General features: G+C 45.3%; 1 protein-coding gene across 5 annotated transcripts in view; it reads right to left on the reverse strand.

The window, feature by feature from the left end:
* PRLR (prolactin receptor) overlaps window positions 1-20,849 on the reverse strand; it is a 570,112-nt gene that overhangs the window by 177,912 nt on the left and 371,351 nt on the right. For 3 of the 5 annotated variants that reach the window (XM_086960518.1, XM_086960519.1, XM_086960520.1), the window contains one exon: window positions 17,480-17,549. The gene's annotated coding sequence lies outside the window, so the exon portion shown is untranslated. Of the gene's footprint in view, window positions 1-12,153; window positions 12,251-17,461; window positions 17,550-20,849 lie in introns of those variants that run through there. The other 2 variants (XM_086960521.1, XM_086960523.1) reach the window with 2 other exon arrangements.

Here is a 20,849-nt window from a genome sequence, read left to right on the forward strand (position 1 = left end):
TGTAAATAGCTTGCTTGTCGTCCTGCCAAATAAGGGGGGGATAAGACTAATTTAGTCCACCATGACCAGAATTTTTGATATTAGCGAGTCTCTAGATTTTTTTGGAGCTACTTGTCTACATAAAAGCTAATCATTACGAAGGCTCGTGAGGGCGACCCAATTTTGTAGGATATAAGGCACACTATATCACTGATGGAGGTTTATATATATTAAAGAATTTGAAAAATGTTACCAGCGTAAAGTGCTTGCAAAGGCTATATTTTCACAGTTGTGTGTCTGTGAAAGTGACAATGAAGACTGCAAGGTTGAGTTCTACAGCTTCAGGCTTCATATTGTAAGCAACTATTCAGACAAGGAGGTAGAGTATACATGTTGGAGAACTATTATTGGATTTTTAAACTGCAGTGTTATTCTTTGAGACTTGAGTCAATGTGACTCCAACAGATTGGCCTTATTTTTACTGACTGCTGTTGCAAAATGACCCATATTTGATTGATTACTCCTAGTTTGTAATTTTATTGTAATTTTATTTGTGACTCGCCGATTCCTTCTGAGCTCTAATACGGGTACAGAGTATACAATGCCCAGTGTATGTGCTTTCACCCCCAAAACAACGATGAAATTGGCTTAAAACCGAAATTCGGTACATTTCATTTTACTGTAAGGCCATGGTATATGATGCAACAACTACACAGATGGCATGTAAAATTAAATATCATGTGTGGACTGAAGTACTATAGTGTGCTATCCACTTAGTGACTGAAAACACGACACAGGCTTCCTCTAAAGACTGGTCCCCTGCAACCTCAAATGTTTGAAGACAGAGCTGTAATAATAAACTCTTTTACATGCCTAAAAACCTGCTCCTAAGAGTTAATAAGTCAAACCTAAAATTACCTTATCAGTTATAGAAACCTAAAATCACCTTATCAGCCATAGGTAGGGTGCGTAGTGCCTAGAAGTGGTATATGTCTAATTTATGTTCACATATACTTTTAGTGAAAGAAATCCCCAAAAGCTATTTTCCTCTATTGGCTTTAGCTCTTCTCATTGGAAATACTGGTAAAACAGATTAAATCACTATTTCTGCATTATCCTCTAGGAGACAGTCACAGGAACAGTTCAAGAACTTTTCCTAACTGTCTTTAAAAAACTACAGCTCTTTGGTAGTCAATTGTTTTCTATCTGGTTGGGAAATATAACTTTCAGAAAAGTCAGATCTACTTGCTTGAGCCACTATAGGCTAATTAGCCTTAGTCTGCAGCTGCTGGCTTGACCTGCCTGTAATGTGGTGTGAAATTCCTCCCAGGAGCCACACAATAGGCCACTTTGATTGACAGGTTGATGTGAATGGGCAATGATGATCCATCTGAGCTCAGCAGAATATTCAGGGCTGGGATCCTACTCCTGTTGGCACAACACTAGTATTTCCTACATAACAGTGCTGCAAAGGCAGCAGTAAAACATTTGCACATTTGAAACGATCAAACTGTCCGAGACCACAAGCCCTGTGCACTCCCTGTCTAGTTATTGATAGATACAGCTTTGCTTTTCTACAAGTCTTCTCATTTTATATTGTGGTTCAATCAGGAATTTGGGATTAGATATTGGAGAACAGTACTTATTGCCATAGTACACTCCACTATGAACCCCAACTCTCAAAGCCCAAGTTTAGTGTGGCTGAAGACTTTGGCCATCATGGATTTGGCAAGACAAACAGTAACCAGGGAAAACGTAGGCAGGCCAGGGGCAGGGAACAATTACTCCACTGGCCAGAGAGGGATTAGGAGTGTCTTAGAGAACCCTTACCAACAGGCTGTTAGCTGCCCCCTCGCACAGCCTTCCTCAGAATACTGCTGGACTTCGAAGGATGCCAGGCAGACTGAGCCTGCTGTACTTAGCAGCTGTGACCTGTGAGAAGGACCTGAGTGGACCCCGTTCCAGTTGAAATCAAAGGACAGAAAGAGCTCAAAGATCATAAGGCTGACCACCTCAGTGGCTCCATGAACATAAAAAAGCTGAACATGTTATTTTAGGACTGGACATTAATGTTGACATCTGCCTCGCACCCTGAAAGTCTCCAAATGCCTTCCCCAGAGCCCCAGTGGGCCTTAGAAGTGTATTACTGTAGTTGTTTGGGCAACAGAAAAAAGCCTAGAAACTTTGGAAAGCTCTTCCTCCAGAACTTTATTAGGACCCGCTGGAAAAGGTATCTAATGGCAGTTCCAAGGAGGTAGCCTGGACTTCAGCTTCGTCCTGAGTAGAGATCTCAGTACCTCTGGAAAAATGACTGAGTCCCATTTTTCAGTAAGAAATCTCAAAAGGTCCAGAGCGCCAGCAGGATCAACCTGCTTCCGGTATCTGGCCTTCGGTTCAATGGTCGCAGCTACAGTTTCAGCTGCATCCTGAGTGGAAAGGTTTTTTTTCCTCAAAACATGACATAGTGACATACCGCATTGGGAGTTAGAAGAAATGTCAACATTTTTCTTCATGATAGTAAAAAGGTCCCTTTTTGAACTTTTTTAAAGTTCAACCAGAAACACCGCATTTGGGGTATCCTTACTTGGGCTACATATCATTCGGCCTGAAATTGCACTTTAGGCCCGGTCTCCTGTTAACATTGACTTCCATTGGGCGCTTAAATTGTCTTGATGCTCTTTCACTTTAATTCTTGAAAAAATTATATCTCCGGTTCCCATTATTAAATCTTTGTTGTTATGGTGCTTTATTGGGTGTGACCTCCACCATTTATGCCCTGCTCTGAGACTTAACACATTGCCTTTGATTTAAGTCTGACTGCTTTGTGTCATATTATCTGGGTTTAAGTGCCGGTTTATTTAATTTGTAGGACATCTAGCATATGGTGACGTTATCCTTTCAGGTGGACACTTCTCCACTCCAAATAATAATCCACTTACTTATGACTACCATAAATCAGTGCTGGATGCTAAACTTTAAAAAAAAGATATATTGTAAATGTATTCATTTATTTAAAGAGTTTTATATAGTGCGGACAAGACCACAGGGAGTATCAGAGCGCTTCACAGAAAGGTAGTTACAAGAAATATAAATGACATTAGCACAGGAAGGACCGGAAAAGGACAACATCGGTCCCAATAGTAGAACATTTCAAAAGGAGGGAAGAGTAAGAGAGCAAACCCTAGGATGAGACTGAAGGACTGACCAAATAATTCTTTCAGCATAACCCTTTGCCTTTCCTAATAAGAGAGGAAGAGTAAATATATTGGCTACAGAATAAGTGCTAGGCAAAACAAACTAGCACAAAAAACCCCTGAGGCATATTCTATCCTATGGAGGAAATCCAAGAAAATGCTTGGAAGCTCAATCACAGCTAGTTCTATAGGGAGCTTTGTGATGTATTCCAGCTCTTTGTGCTTGACGATAGTTCTGCAACCAAAAAATCGTTCAGAAGTATTGGAACAAACGATAACATTATTGGCCAATATTTAGCTAAACGCCCATGGGGCTTACATGCAATTCAGATAAAGGGGGTAACTTTTTAAGCTTAGTCTCATGTATTCAACATGCATTAAATAACTTTCTTCACGTATCCCTTTTTCTTCCCACCCTCCTCTTCCACTGAGATTATTTGTCATGTAAAGTAGCTGAGAAACTACTTGGGAAGGGTACGAAAGTTATCTCCGCAGAGATCCTACAAGCTCCAACCTTCAGCTTCAGAACCAACCCTCAGGTTAGATATATCTAACAGCTCCAATCATTAGAGCTCGGTTCTCCCAATCCTACAGGTTCATGCCTCTGACAAAATCTGTATATGGCAATCAGGTCATAAAAAGCTAATAATAGTATGACATGCAGGGGCGTAGGAGACACTAAAATTCTGGGGGGGACAGGGACAACATTGTGGACTTTCCAGTGACCCTATACAAATCACCGACCGTTAAACAAATAGAATCGCATACTTTCGAAGTGAAATATTAAGAAAAGCAGGCATGTTGTAACAATTTTCATTTATGCTTTATTGTTATTTACATTCATATAGTAATCAGTCCAAATGTTAAAAAAACATGTATATGAATCATTTTGATGCACCAAGCAAACATAGGCGGCTGACTTAGGGTGGGGGCGTCGTGTTTGCAAGTGCATTATGATTTGAAAAGTACCTGCTGCTGCATTCCTGGTCTCCAGCAATTTTCAGGCAACAATAAAAATGTGAAGATAACTTTGGTGTTTAATGTTATTTATTGAGAGAGATCGAAGTTTTGTCTAGTGGAAGTTTTGATTCTTGGTAAGGTAGACACAGTGGGTTAATATGCATGCTGCAAAGAATGTGTACCACGCAGATCACAAAATGCATATCATGTAAATTGGTCAGTGAGTTACTGCCTTTGTCTGAGAGATTCTGTTGGTATTTGCAGTTTATAAGTTAAAATCCTAACATTGAACAGTGAGCTATTAACCGTCATCAAAGAGCTGCATGAAAACTTCAAGGTATAGATTAGAACATTATGATTTTTCCCCAATATTTCCTTATCCTAATGTTGGAAAATGGGTTCATTAGGATAGAAATCAATTCTGATTATTAAAGAGAACCCCCTAACCCTGGTGTTATGTTTTAAATTCTGAGTGTGTGCTTCTTTAGTGTTGCAAAGCCATCCTGTGCCCTGGGCACTTCCCAACGTTTTGCTGACTGGTACTGGTGGTACCTGACTCTGACTGTAATACCCCCACACACCACGCAGGACACACCCTCGACCCTATCTTCACCTCCAGTAAACATATTTCCTTCAGTCACACCACAGTTCTCCAATGGACGGGCCACAGCTGCGTTCACTTCGTTTACAATAAGACCACAACCCACAACCATTCTCAACCTACCCTGCGAAGAAACTGGAACAAAATCACCATCGACCAGATCTCCACATCGCTTCTTCAAAACCCTCCTGCCCACTCATCGATCCCCAACCAAGCAGCCATTAACCTCACTCAATGGCTAAGCAACACCGTCGACATCCTAGCACCTTTGAAAAAACGTCAAATCAAACTAGGCAGCAAAAACGCCCCCTGGTTCAACGAGGATCTTAACAAATCCAAGAAACTCTGTCGCTCCCTTGAGAAGGCCTGGAAAAAAGACCCAAACACCAACACCAGGGACGCCTTCAAAAACGCCACCCGCATACACCACCAATTGATCCGAACTGCCAAGAAAACCGCATTCAAAGACCGACTAGACAAAAACGCCCCTAACAGCAAGGAATTATTCAACATCGTCAAAGAGTTTACCAACCTCATTGCCAACTCCAACAACATCACCCCCTCTCAAACCCTTTGCGACTCCCTAGCTTCGTTCTTCCACGACAAAATCGCAGACATCCACAACAGCTTCGACAACCAACCCGAAGACCAACCCACACAACCTTCTGCTGTACCTTCACCCCCCTTAAACATCCTTAATGACTGGAACCCAATCTCCACTGAGGACACCATCCGCCTGATGAACTCCATCCACTCAGGTTCCTCCACAGACCCATGCCCTCACCACATCTTCAACAAAGCTGACTCCATCATAGCACCACACCTCGGAGACGTCATCATCTGCTCCCTCAACTCCGGCACCTTCCCAGACAGCTGGAAACACGCCGAACTCAGCGCCCTTCTGAAAAAACCCACAGCTGACCCCACCAAACTAAAAAACTACCGCCCCATCTCGCTCCTTCCATTCCCGGCCAAAGTCATCGAGAAAGCTGTCAACAACCAGCTCGCCGCCTTCCTCGAAGCCAACAAATCCCTCGACTCCTCACAGTCCAGCTTCCGAGCCAAATACAGTACTGAGACCGCACTCATCGCATCAACAGACGACATCCGAACTCTACTGGACAATGGAGACACAGTCGCCCTCATCCTCCTCGACCTCTCCGCAGCCTTCGACACAGTCTGTCATAACACCCTGTTACAACGACTCAGAAACATCGGAATCCAAGGAAAAGCACTGGAATGGATCACCTCATTCCTTGCCGGAAGAACTCAGAGAGTACGCATCCCACCATTCAAGTCAGAGGCCACTGAAGTCATCTGCGGCGTACCACAAGGATCTTCACTCAGTCCCACCCTCTTCAACGTATACATGAGCCCCCTCGCGACCATCGCACGCCAATATAACCTCAACATCATCTCCTACGCTGATGACACTCAACTGATTCTCTCACTCACCAAAGACCCTAACATCGCCAAAACCAACCTACATGAAGGAATGAAAGAGGTAGCCGAATGGATGAAGCATAGCCGTCTGAAACTGAATTCAGACAAAACAGAAGTCCTTATCTTAGGTACCTGCCCCTCAGCCTGGGACGACTCTTGGTGGCCAGAGGCCCTTGGAAAAGCACCCATCCCTACGGATCACGCACGGAACCTAGGCGTCATCCTGGATTCCTCGCTCTCAATGACCAGACAAGTCAACGCCATCTCTTCATCTTGCTTCAACATTCTTCGCATGCTCAAAAAAACATTTCGCTGGATCCCCACCGAAACTAGAAAAACGGTCACCCACGCACTGGTTACAAGCCGCCTGGACTACGGAAACACCCTCTACGCCGGTACCACCGCAAAACTTCAGAAAAAACTCCAACGCATCCAGAACGCATCAGCCAGACTCATATTAGACATCCCCCGTAAAGAACACATTTCTGGTCATCTGAAAAATCTCCACTGGCTCCCCGTCAATAAGAGGATAACTTTCCGCCTCCTCACCCACGCACACAAAGCTCTTTAGGAACTTGGACCCGAATGCCTCAATACACGTCTTTCCTTCTACACCCCCCCGCCAGTTGCGCTCTTCCAACCAAGCCCTCGCTGCTGTTCCCCACATCAACAAAACCACCATGGGAGGAAGATCATTCTCCTACCTAGCGGCCAAAACCTGGAACTCACTTCCCATGCACCTTCGCCTCACTCAAAACCACCTAGAATTCAGAAAGCAACTTAAAACCTGGATATTCGAGAAGTAATTCCCCACCCCCCTTCGAGCGCCTTGAGACCCTCTGGGTATGTAGCGCGCTATATAAATTTTTTTGACTTGACTTGACTTGACCCTGTCCTCTGCCTGAAAAGGCACAGGGCCAGTACTATTCTGAAAGAGGCACTTAAAGATACTGTGAAAACACCTACATACACTAGGGTGCACTATGGGTTAGGGTACCCCTATGATTGGCATGACCTCTCCTATAAGGCCCTAGTTCATAACAGGGCAGGGAGATTAGAACTACCTTTAAGTCCCTAGAATATATTAGGGCATTGCAGTTTAGAGGCCAGCAGCCCTTTCTGCGTTTGCATGTGTGCACTGCTGAAGCCTGAGGTCAGTTTAAAAGTCGCCCTGTGTTGTAGGACTGCTTTTAAAATGCAAATTGTGCCCAAACTCGACTTTTGGGTTTTGGGAACCTATAAATTGATCAACTACAATACTGGGGCAAAATTAAGTTAAGTGGGAAAAAAAATTCCACTTAACTATGGCTGTATCATATTTGCCACATAATGCATCATCTGCTGCATAATCTTTCGATTTGACCCAAAACAATTTTGTAGCTCAAACGGTTCAAAAATTACTAAAAGAAATGTGACTTATTTTGCTGTGACGTGTAGGGCCCTTTGCAAAGGTTGACTGGTCACCTTTCCCTGTGCTGCATTTGTATGTTACACAGGTACTAATGAGTCAAAAGCTTTGCAGAGGCTGTTAGTATGTATAAATATGTTAAAATAATAAAGCAACTTAAAATGCACTGCATTACGCTGCAGCCTTTTTATTGTTGCATCCTTTAGTCAACACTGCAACATAATTTTAGCCACCATTGCTGCATAACTCCAATGGCCCGAAAGAAGGCTGCACATGTTAAAAGTGTTTGTGCATGAAGCAGAGACCATGAAGTTTGCAAACTTAGGGGCTGATTACGAAGGCAGGCAGACTTCAGTCCGTCTGCCATCGAATCGGGGAATGGGACCGCTGGCCTTCAAGGTGGTGGCCCGACGATAGGCATTACAATGCAACCGCCACTATGGCGTTCGCAGTGCCTATATTTTGCATTGCAGCAGGTGCTGCTGGCTGCATCATCTGCCGCAATGTAAAAACCGACATGTCAATCAATCAATCATAGCATTTGTAAAGCGCACTACATACCTGTGAGGGTCTCAAGGCGCTGGTGGGGGGGACTGCTACTGTTCGAAGAGCCAGGTCTTGAGGAGTCTCTTGAAGGTTAGAAGATCTTCGGTTTGTCGTAGGCCGATGGGGAGGGTGTTCCATGTCTTGGTGGCGAGGTGGGAGAATGATCTGCCACCGGTGGTCACTCTTCAGGTGCGGGGGACAATGGCGAGGGCGTGGTCTGCGGAGCGGAGCTGGCGGGCGGGGATGTAGAAGCCAAGTCATCTGTTGAGGTACGCCGGTCCGGTGTGGTGGAGTGCCTTGTGTGCATGGGTGAGGAGCTTGAAGGTTATCCTCTTGTTGATGGGGAGCGAGTGCAGGTCTTTCAGGTGGGGTGTGATGTGGCTGCGGCGGGGTATGTTGAGGATCAGTCGTGCGGAGGCATCCTGGATGCGTTGCAGTCGTGACAGGAGTTTGGCCGGGGCTCCTGCGTAGAGTGCGTTGCCATAGCCCAGTCTATTGCTGACTAAGGCTTGGGTGACCGTCCTTCTAGTTTCGGTGGGGATCCACTTGAAGATCCTGCAAAGCATGTGGAGGGTGTTGAAGCAAGTGGAGGAGATGGCGTTGACCTGCTTTGTCATGGAGAGTGTGGGGTCGAGGATAATCTCTAGGTTTTGTGCGTGATTGGTGGGTGCTCCTAGTGCCGTTGGTCACCAGGATTCGTCCCAGGCAGAAGGAGTTGAGCCAAAGATGAGGATCTCTGTCTTGTCCGAGTTCAGCTTCAGTCGGCTGTCCCTCATCCAGTCGGCGACAGCCTTCATTCCTTCGTGGAGGTTCGTTTAGGATCAGCTGGGTGTCGTCGGCGTAGGAGATGATGTTTAGGTCGTGCTGTCAGGCGACGTGGGCGAGTGGTGCCATGTAGACGTTGAACAGGGTTGGGATGAGCCTTGGGATACGCTGCAGATTATCTCGGTGGTTTTGGAGCGGAAGGGGGAGGCGGACGCTCTCTGTCAGGTCCCATGTCTGGGGGCTGAGGGGAAAGGGGCCCGCTATGGGCCCCAATGTCCCTTTCTGCCAACTTTTCCATGGCAGGTGAACTGCCATGGATAGGCTGGCGGGTAAGGGGTATCGTAAGCCTTACTGTGGTGCCTGGTAGGCACCTCCAGCATTGTAGGAATCCAGAGCACCTCCGCCGCACTGGCGGGCTCAAGTAGCCAGTAGGGTGCGTGGTGGTTGGTCTTTCCGACCGCCAGGAAAGCACCCGCCATTGTGATATGGTTGGCGTTGATGCAGTCACCAATGGCAGTGGGACCGCCATTGACGGGGTGACATGGCGGTTCCACCTTGATTGTAATCACCCCCTAAGTTTGGTGTGCATGCAAATCCTACATTGCCAACCCCTGGTAAGTTGCACCACTACTGCTGAAAAAGGCCAATGGAGGTACCAATGGATGCGGTGGACTGGCCTCAAGGATCTTGTGACTTCAGTGACAGTCACTGTCGATCTAGGGTGTGCTTCTTTGTATGCCTGCTCGCAAGACTGGAGGTGAACTGCAGTATGGATTGTGGTGGACAGGCCTTCCAGGTTAACTCACACTTGCCACCGTTAGGGTCCACCTGCGGGTGCTTAGACACCAGGGCTTCTAAGGTCTATCAGGCCTTCTAACATGTAGCATCGGAATGAGCTCTGTCAGGAGTGCGGTCTGGTGGACTGGTCATGAAGGCTGAAAATGGTGCTCCAGTTCCGAATTCAGCAGCTCTGGTCAAGTGCCACATCCTCTCCCACACTTAACACCATAGTGCCCCACTGAGAGAAACTTGCACTGCCTTCAGCTACAACTCAATTATGCTGCAACTAAGTTCAAAGTATGCACTAGACAACAGTAAAATGCTGCCTGAAAAAAAATGAATAACACCCTGAAAAAAACAAACACTCATAAGGAATGCAAGATAAGCAAATCATGTGAAAAGTATTCAGGAACAACATGGTTACCGTAACAGATTTAAACTCATTATTCAGAAATCAGTAAGTGATTTTGCCTGAAAAATTCAGGACATGGCTACAGGACCAGGAAGGGACCAGTTTCAATGTCCATCGCTTATATCCTTTCAAAATGTAAGCAGTTTGGTTAAAAAAAAATCACATCCCTGAACACAGAGCTGCAGTACACATTTTATAAGCTAAAATAATGAAAACAGTTGAAAACGATCATATTAAACATTTTCACTCCACTCATCAACCAGGTATTGCAGTCCCTTTAGAAATTGTGCACCTCCCGTGGGAAAACAATGTTGTTCAAAGAAAGAAGAAAAAAAGAAAGTAGCGCTTTCACTGGCAAACTCTGTAAAGTGGTTCTAATGTGTGTGGGTGTAAATAACAATCTGGCCTGTCTGCTGACCACTCTGTATTGCTTAATCTAGGTATTTCATTTTTTTTCTCTCCGTCCCGAGGTTTTTCTTTGGAATTATAAAATGGTCAGTAAATGAGGAAATATCCAGCCAGTGTCCGCCTATTTTGGATCCATTTCACAGAGAAACAAATGAAGAAAAGGAGATGCAAGAGAGAGTAATAAGAGCTCTTGAAATCAGAACTTAAGGAGGAGCGAGACAAAGACAGAAATCGGTATGAAGAGGGCGGGTGGCCTCTTTGACTCCAGGGAGGTCAAGTGCAGGGCCCTTAGGTAGCGCTTTCGCGTGCTAATGGCCCTGCTGAATAACAGAAGGGAGAGGGGAAATTCTTTTGTCCCTCGTCCCCCAAACCCTTGTCCCCCGTGTCCCCCCCACTCCAAAATCTGGGGGGGGGGACATATCCCCCGCGTCCCTCACACTTCCTACGCCCATGATGACGTGCATCCACGTGAGTCTTAACTTAATCAAGCACAGCAAGGAAATATCTTCCTTGACCATGACACGTACCCCATAATATCAGAACTGCACGTCCCCAAATCTGAAACTTTCTGGACTGTTCAGGGGAAATGGTGCCGCTGCCCTTATGGAAGGTGGGCTGTTGTTCCTGTGACCTTTTGTCTAGTACTCACAAGCACTCAGTGCCTGCTCCCAGGTGGCTGCAGCAGAATGTGTCATTCATCCATATAAGAGCAGTGCGATTATAAAGGGAAGAAACATTGTTGATCTGACATCAGGTGTGGCGTCAGCATAGTGGCTACTTCCCCACGTCTTTCATCAATTGTCATTATATTCCCTTTTCATCCACTCGTCTCTTGAAAACAGCAACAGCACAAGGTTTGCAGAAGCGTCATAAGTAGGTTACAAATATGCAGTGTTTTGCTATTTTGTGCTCGCAGCTTGCCACTAAAAATCACCTCCCAATTAGAGAGACTTCAATAAATCTGAATTTAAAAAGAACGGTCTTGTGCATAGTGTTGCCGAGCGGTGCCCCTCTCTTGCTGCCAGATTGTCTGCACGGGGAGTTGATGGAACTGACCTTCACCACCGACCACTCCACTAGAACCAGGGTCTTGATGCTCCTAGCACCCATTCCAGAAGCCGCCCAGTCAGAGTAACCTATATACACCATTTCTGAAACTCTCTTCCCTTAGAAACAGAACAACCTCCTCAAATTCTGAAAACATCTAAAATACTCGCTTTCCATCTCCACCAGGTCTGCCGACTAAAAAAAAAAACCCACAACAACACCCATCCCATCACCAGGCAGCTATATGGCTCACCGCGTCACTGATGGTAGGGGTGTCCATCATCGGTCCAGTAGGGCTGGATCAAAGTCAGCTCTTCAGGCTCGTGCCACAGCCCCAGAGACCATCCCATCCCCACATCACTGTGGATTAGGGCTGTATCACCCTCCGCTCTTTAGGCTAACTCAAACCATTGATGATGTAAATAATTTCCATTTAGATCCACTGGATGCACATTTTTTCTTACATAAATAGCCAGAAAACGTGCAGTTGTATCCGGCCCTCTTGGACCTACCCTGGACAGCACGCATTATATATTTCTTCGTGGCTACCGTGTAACTGTGACCGACGTGGTGTCGCCACCTGGTGGTAACATCGCTGCATAAATCTCACCTGGATAAATAAATGAAGCGCCGGCGTTCTCCCTTTAACCGGGTGTATCCTGTTTGTGTTTGTTTCTGCATCACTCTGCTGGCTTTACTGCGAGCACAGGGTGTCCTAACCGGGGCTCCGAGGCATGCAGTGGTTGCCAGTGTCAGACACAGCCTGCTAATGATTAACTCATGATGCTGGTGTTTCTGTAATGCAGCCCAGAATTAAAAGCTCTGTTTTGCTCAAGGAATTAAGTCATGGTTCACCCACAACGCTCCCAGGTGGAAGACGTACGTACACATGGGGTACAGTGGTGTGACTCGCCAATGCTCACTCGTCACCCTGAAATGTGCCTAGGGATCCCGAGCCCCATCCCAGGTGTGCCTGCTTACCTATCTCCACTGAGTTGAGCAATTTAAAGACTGGGAAAGGACACAGAACGTGGATTTTAATGGTGCAGCAGGTGCAGTGGCACCGGGGTGCGTTGCTGTGAGGGGCACTCTGAACTCTATTGACGTTTTTACTATCCAACAAGAAGTTTTGTGAAGCCATTTTCCTTGCTAGCATTGAGGTTCGGCATTAGGCATGGGTGAGTTGTGCACATGCCCTCGAGATTTCAGGTAGGGTACACTGAATTTACTTAGACAATGACCTATGCTTTTAGTCATTAAGTTTATTTCGAGGTTGCCTGAGCCTCTCCGTTTCTTGAGGCGCTCCATAAAAATGTAGTTTTCCCCCCATGGGTTCCGGCCCTTCCCCCGCTGTTCCCTTACAGCTCTCCCAGGGCCTCTCAGGTCTAATTTAGCATCTGAAAAAGGGATTCAGATGCGGGAATAGTGAGGAGAGGACCTGACCAATGAACTCTCCAAATCAACTCCTAGCCCCTCCCCCCAACTAACATCAGCCAGGAGGAGGTGACAGATGCGGTCAGTCGAGGATCACCTACCGTTGAGGGTCCCCGCTCGCTCACCAGCCTGTTGGTGACCAGACGTGCAAACCAGGACCATTTGTGAATATAGCGCTTTAGAAGCGCAGAAGAGCCTCTGTGCGCAAAGCTTCCCTTCTTCCTTAACCTGTTGGAACACCGGAGAACCCAGCCTTGCTCCCTTGTCATGGACTGGCCCCTCTATTGTTCAATTTATTTGCAAGGGCACACAGGGCATTGTTGGTGACAAGCAGTGGACTAGTGTGAGATCATTGCATTCGCAATAATGATCGATTGATTGATTGATTGGCACACCCGAACAAAATAAAGCAAATACATTGTGACCCATAGTGCGCTGCCTCACTCATGTTCCCTGCCACCGGTTTCATTTATCCTTTAAAAAGAAAAGTGTGCGCTGTACACAACGTCCACTGAACATGATGATTCCTGTGCAAAGCCCTACACCTCTTAGCCGGAATCCTCACTTACATGCCCCGCCCCTATTTTTGTGTTTCTTCCGCGCTGCAGGTTTCGAATCTGCCCTCCCTCTTCCTGAAGCAGAACATGTCATTCTTTTTTACAAAGGCCCTGTTAAGTAAATTGCAGTTAGGAGTCTGTTTTTTAAATTGTTATTTTTTTGCTGAGAGAGAGAGACAGTGAGGGAGAGATGCCCGTTGTCGCCCGCAGAAAGATGAAGGAATGAGTTACCATGCTGTGGATTAAAGCTATGGTGCTTAACCTAGTGAGCTATCTTACATATATTCTTACATTTTAACCAGACCACTGGAATTATGTAATTCTGTGGACATGGCTTTTTCCGCATAAACATAGATTTGCGGCATGTGCCACATAATCCATCATCTGCTGCATAATCTGCAATAATTGTTTTTAGTTCAAACGGATCAAAAGTTATATAAAAAATGTGGTGACACGTGTTACCGTGCAATGGAAGTCCCTTTGCTAAGGTTGACTAGTTATTGCTGTATTTGGGTGTTGAACTAGTACTAATGAGGGGAAACATTTGCACAGGCAATGTTAATGTATGAAAATGCAGTAGTAGTGAAATAATGCTGTCACAAAATGTGCCACATTACGCCGCTTTTTTTGCAGTATAATTTAGTCAAGCCTGACGCATACACTGGACTCCAACCCTGCAACATAATTCCAGTGGCAATGGTGGTATTTACACAGGCTTATCCAAGTGGATGCACTCTTTACATTGGACCAAACACAGTTGTTTAATTTAAGACATTTTTTAAAGGACTTCTAGAAACTGATCTTAATAATTACAAATGTAGGAAGGGGCACCCATAGGGTTTGAGAGTAACTGGTGAGGGCTCCTGCCTACAGAAAGAGATTGGGGTGGATGGGGGGGAAAAGGGGGGGGGGGGTGTCCACTGTGGGTAGCAGAGAGGAGGTGGAGCAGGGGCAGGGTGCAAAATTTGATTTCGCCCATGACACTATTTTAGCAAAGGCCAGCCCTGCTTGGTCTAGGTCCCAGTGTATCCATGCTACACCGCTGAGGCCCAACAGAGGTCCGCTAGATGATGAGAGCCACATGGGCCCACATTACACATTACAGCAGGGTGGACACCTCACAGCATGTCATCACATCAGTTTCCCTTTGGTAGTCACATTAAAGTCCAGAAGTGGCAACCAGGTCTGCGATAACCTGGAACTACATGGTCACCCTAGGTCTGGTGACCACAGCCAGCATCCTAAGGATGCCTCTCTTCCTAAGGGAAACGCCAGGCAGCCACAGGCACTGCTGTTTAGCAAGCCCTCTGAAATAATCAAACTGACTACTGACCTTTTACATCTAAATATAGCTTTAGCTTATACAGGCCTCAGAAGCTGCAAGCTGGCTGTTTGTGCCTGTCAGCAACCAGCGCTTATTAACGGGCTGCAACCTTGTGTGTGTGTTTTTAATGTGTTTTACAAAGCTTATTTAAAAACATATATTGGCTTGTCTTTAGTCGAAGGTCAAGTCGAAGTTCAAGTCATGCCACTGTGTGTACTGTCGAGAGGGAGAAGACATGCACTGTCACTTTCGCTGTCCGTTTGATTTGGCGAATCGGCCGCTTAGTCAACAGATATCAGTAACACTACTGAACCTTGAGTAATACAACCCACAGATTTATGTTTCGCTATAACGACTCTAATAACATGGGCACTATAATCAAGTGTTAGGTTACCAGATGACTTCATATCACTAGAGCTGTGAGGAGGTCAGTGCATTCTGGGAGTTGTAGTCTTGTTTCAATTCAACATTCCTGACACCCGCTAAAACGATTATATATAAAAGGAAACGTATAATAAACACAAAGGGGGCAGTTCCTCAAGTAAGGGACTGGGCAGGCCCTAATACACCCACTAGCAGGCCCGAACAGTCGAATCGTGGGGGATCCGAATGATCAGCTCAAAGTGCCCTCACACCCCTGGTAGGGTGTCAGGGCTCATCATTGGGCGCGCCTCATCGGGCCGGCACTACTGGGGTGTGGCGTTTCTCCACAGAGTGGAAACTCATTTTTGTCATGCAGTGTTGGCAGCTAATGTTGATGCAATGTTCAGTAATGCGTGTCTAAATAGGTCTGGTAGTCATGTATACAGGGTGGATAAAAGGCAATACGAACGAATAGCAAGTAAAAAGATGCAACGTATAGAAGTTGACAAACAATAACAAGTAGTTGGCAGAAGTCTTTGTGTGGCTTTATTTCAGGAATGCTTTGTTTGCATTCGGTGGCAACAGCCAACTCGTATCCCTCAAACGAGGGCTTTGGACTCTAAAAGCCGCCTGTGGGTGTATCTCACTGTGTTATCCAGTCCTTGGAGTGGTTAACGCTCTGTGGTTATGTACGTTCGTGCCGTTGATCGCAGTAAAGTAAAGCTGGAGCTATGTCCGCGATTCATCCTATCGTCTGCGGGTTGAAAGGCAGAGTCTAGTAGTCAAGCCTATGTAGTGAAGTTGGCACCGACAGTAAGTAAGTAAATTGATACTTGTATAGCGCACTACTCACCCGCAAGGGTCTCAAGGCGCTTGTACGAATACCGCTGTGGAACCCATCCTGGCTTTCCCTGTGAGGCGTCCACTCCTGGGCACCCCCAAGGTGGAGGCCAGGCATCCTTAGCATTGTGGGGGCCGTTGTGGAGATTAAGCAAGCTATTGCCCAGAGTTGCAGAGTGGGACTCCATGATTGGAATAGGCACTGAGGCGAAAATGATCAGGTCCGTGGAATTTTGAGCCCAAGACCCGCCGAGGCGGGGAATTGAACCCTGGTCCCGGGCTAGACCTCTGCATCAGGGTCTGCCGCTCTAACCATTGAGCCACACTTCTCCACAGTGGATAAGCTAAATGCAAGTTTTTGGTATTCCAATTTGTGTGTTTTCGTTTTTTTAGCCAAGTGTGGGTGTCATCAAGTATTATTTTTTTGAGGATCCTGTGAGGTGACCACTACTTTATTAAAGTCTCCCTCAGACCCCTTTAAACCACCTCTTCGCCACCCTTTATCGCCCCCTCACTTGCATTCATCATACTGCTTTGTGATCAGAAGATCTCCGTGAAAGAGCCTTCTTGTGAGGGGCACATTAGGCATTGCAATGCCAGCCAGAGGAGGAGTGCCCAATGATGAAGCATAACACCCTACCAGGTGTGTGAGGGCCCTTTGATCTGATCATTCGGATCCCCACGATCCAGCTGTTCAGAGCTGCTGTTCCATCTATAAGGACCTGTCCTGTCCCTCTCTTGAGGTATTGCTTCCTCTGTGTTTATTATACAGTGACTTTGAAAGAGTATGGGTGCAGGACCTCTTTAAATATTAGTTCTCGCCTCTAGCATTAGAGCATTACATATTTTACAATTCCTAATAGTGCCGCTATCCCCACTAGAGCCCACTCCAAAGCTATGTTTGCACCTCCACGTCACCCAGGTCCCAAGTCAGGCCAAGTTAATTCGTTTTTTTTGTTTTTCTCCTTTTCTTTCCTATTCTAGTTTTGGTTTTCTTTCTCACGTTCCTTTTCTTCCGCTCATAAGTGGAAGCAGTATTACAATAACTTTTCACAGGATCTTGACTCATGGGAAAAGAGAAGGATAGGGGAGGAGGGGATGGTTTAGTTTAGGGGAGTTGTTTCAAAATGTATTGTGCGCATCACGGTAGTACCTGAACATGCATGTGAAGGGGAGACTACTCACATTATCCCACAATCTCTGTACAACGAAATGGATAACCAACTGCTACATGCGATGGCAAGTATTGGATGTATTACCATGTTTGATGCTTAATGTCTTGAAAATCAATAAAACAAGTTTAACAAAAAGATACATTAGTCCTCGACCCTCCTTTAATTATATATATAATAGGGTATTCTAGGACTGCAAAAGTGGTGGCCCCCTATATTAATACCCACACTCAATTTTCCAAGTACCTGTGACAGTCATCTGTGCAGAGGTTGCTCCAAACCTTGTCTTAACATGAGCAGAAGACCTGGTGATCACCTATAATGAGAGAGAAATATGTGGTCAACAAGGCTTTTATTTATCTGATAAAAGTTGCCATGCATTTAATGCAGTCAATGTAAAGGAAGCACATATCACACACTACTGGCCAGTTTTTTGGCTCATCAATGCACAGAACACAGACTTCTCAAGGATACCTGATCCACGCAAGAGTAAATCATCCAGTCTAGATATGTTTTCATTGTATTCTTGGACTTGTGTTTCTGGGTTCCCATTTTAAAAGCAGAAACACTAGTACCCACCTGCAAAGGCGATACCTGGCCTGGATCAGCACCCACTGACCCATAGAACTCAAGAGCTCTGAACGCAAAGTTGTAATTGTATTTATATACCGCTTATTACCTTCGCCGAGGCTTTGAGGCCCTTTGTGGTGAGTAGAATGCTATTCTGGAAACCAGGATTAATAGTTAGTAGATTATGAATAGGTGATTTCCCTTTTTTCTTTGTGCATTGCTGCTGTTAAGTTTCTCCTCTTTATTAGTAGAGTTTACAACAGGGATAGAAAGTCCCTTTATCCTCAGCTCCTGCGCAGCAAATGCCAAAAACTGAAAGTGCTTTTTAGAGAAGAAGGTTTACCATATTGCCGAAGAAGTCACATTAAAACTAACCATCAGCAATACATGTGCTATAGTGCTTACCGGGAGACACTTGCACCTTTGCTTTTTTTTGCAAACTCGGACTCATTAGACAAAACATGCTGAGTTACCCGGCAGAATTCAAACCAGTGAGGTAGGGTATACAGTCTTTTAGAGTGCATGCATTAACCCACTATGCTCTCTTACTGCCTTTGTTCCTAACTGATAAATTGCAAGAAATAACAAACGTACATGTAGTCATGCTAGTACATCTACGTTTCTCCTTTACCTAGCTGTGAATTTAGGTATGTGTTTAATTTCGGAAGCCATCAGAAAGCTCATATTAATTGACAGAATGCTTAAAACAATGACTTGTCCTTGTATGGTGATAATTACCCTGGCATCCTCATTTGTATAATATTTACTGCCACCCAGACTGGCCCTACTCCCTGGATGGAGAGGGATTGCATTATGGTGACCACCTCAGTCCAGATCATTATGGACGCTGTTGAATTGAATATCTGTAGAATCTTGTTTACTTATTTACGCTTCTCCCCTGTTGATGTGGCCCTAGCTGCTCAGCCAGTGTGAATGTGCAGCGAGGAATGTTGGAGTGGTGATGATGAATGGAATGTTTGAGTGCCTTTGAGGTTAAGTGTGACAGTGGGAGTATGGGCGAGCAGCAGGCAGGCTGCTCCTGGTGTGGCTGCTCGACATGGATTTACCAAGATGCAACTAGGACTAAATAAATCTACACTTCAGCTATCTGAACTTCATTATTACAGTGTCCTAAACGTTTCACCTACAAATGATTTATTCAGATGTGTTAGTGTAATCAGTTCAATGGAAGCAAAATAAGACAAAACACCCAGAATGCAGAGTCTGTAATGAGCTGAATCGAGGGGATCCCCTTAGAATGCATATTGCCACCTTTCTCAGCTCAGCTAGGCACTGGAAGGGCCAAAAGGAGCAGTTTACCTTCTTTCTGATCATTTCTGCTCAGCAGTCCTAGCAGTGCTTCATTTGTGCCGACACATTTATGGGTATCAGGACTTATTTTTCATCATCTGACTAATCCAGAGCAAGAGAGAGAAAGGCAGAAAAGTGAGAATGGAGGAGGCTGAGAAACATAGGAAAACCGAGAGAAAGGGAGAAAGGAGGGGCCCGATGAGAAAAAGATACAATATGTGTAGGGTAGGAGAGAAAAGAAGCATGAGGTGGTATCAAGACTAGGCAGGCTTGTTATTCCACAAATTTGGTACTCGGCAATACCAGTGGTGGGCTCCTAAGAAAAACCTTTGGCTCCTGTACTTACTTATGTATTTCCATATTAAGCACCAGGTGCAAAAGCACATTAATGGGACATTTCGACCTTTACTCACCAGAGAAAGGCAGGCTGCCCGAAGATCCGACTCCTTCACCCATTCTTGCACTTTTATAATGTATCTCAGAAGAAGACCAGCAAAAGGCTGGGCCATTCAGGGTCATGTTTTTCCATCTACCACTTGCAGTGTAATACCAAAATGGATTATGCCATCCATGGTGGGAGGAAGCCAACAGCATCTTAAATGAGTACTCTGCTGGGGGACGTTTATAATGGACCCCGTCAACTAACCCACTTTCATGTACGAGGAAGTAACTTTCCTCCAAGCGGTAGCAGGAATTAGTACCTCATAAAAAGGTGATGGTTTTAAAGCGAGTGTTCTTTCTATATTGCTTTTTGTTATTTTTAAACCCATTTAAGGCAGGACCTCTTGTCAGAACATCAACAACTGGGCGTAGTCCTCCTGTGGGTCCCTTCCCTCTAGATAAATGTGGTAGGGGCGTTATCTGCGTCTCAATGATTCAAGACCTTACCACCTCTGAATATGTCAGAGTGGCCTAATGTAAATATTAAAGATCAGATAATAGAGTTGTGATTCCCCCACACACCACAATTTACACGGATGTCAGGACAGACATCAGATCTCCCACCCTCACTTGCTGTCCACAGCCAGAAAGAATGGACCCCACCCACCTTAAGGAGCCACAGAGACTATTGGAGTCATTTACAGAAGAGCCGGCTAAAGAGCGTGGGCCAGATGGAGCGAGATCTAAAACAACCAGCCAGGACAGGCAGCGCTGCAAAAGCACGACTAATACGCATTGAGAATCCCGGGTCCTCCAGGAAGGGCTGCCACCAGGACACTAACTTTCAAATATTTTTGAGGGGCAGCTACCCTCAGCTATAGGATAATAATATCTTCAGACCATTAGAGCGACCATTTGTCTTTAGAAAATCTGATTCATGCTAACCTTGTGATAGTGTTGAACTGCTGTAAAATATCATTTACCTGCCCCGCTTGTGTGGTCACTTGTCCCCACCCGCTCCTTATGGAGCACTTTCGAAGCGCAATAATCACTGGATGTTCTTTAATTTTGAATACAAAATTCACGCATGGGTTTGAGAAGAGAGAGGACTTGGTTGTCCTAAAAGAAGATTTAATAATATGAGATAGCTCACATGGTTTGGTTATAGATAACTACATTTTATTGAATAGAAAGACCTTTCTGCATTGTGAATACCTTGTTATCAATCTAATATATTGAAAGGATGAATGACTAAGTCAATAGCCAAGGATTTGTGGCAACGAATTTCTGCTTCCACAAAGATATCCAAGGAAATCTCTGTTAGCTTTAGAAATATATTCTTCGCCTATTACTC

The sequence above is a fragment of the Lissotriton vulgaris genome, chromosome 3_1 (assembly GCF_964263255.1).
Source record: "Lissotriton vulgaris chromosome 3_1, aLisVul1.2, whole genome shotgun sequence".
NCBI classification, from domain to species: domain Eukaryota; kingdom Metazoa; phylum Chordata; class Amphibia; order Caudata; family Salamandridae; genus Lissotriton; species Lissotriton vulgaris.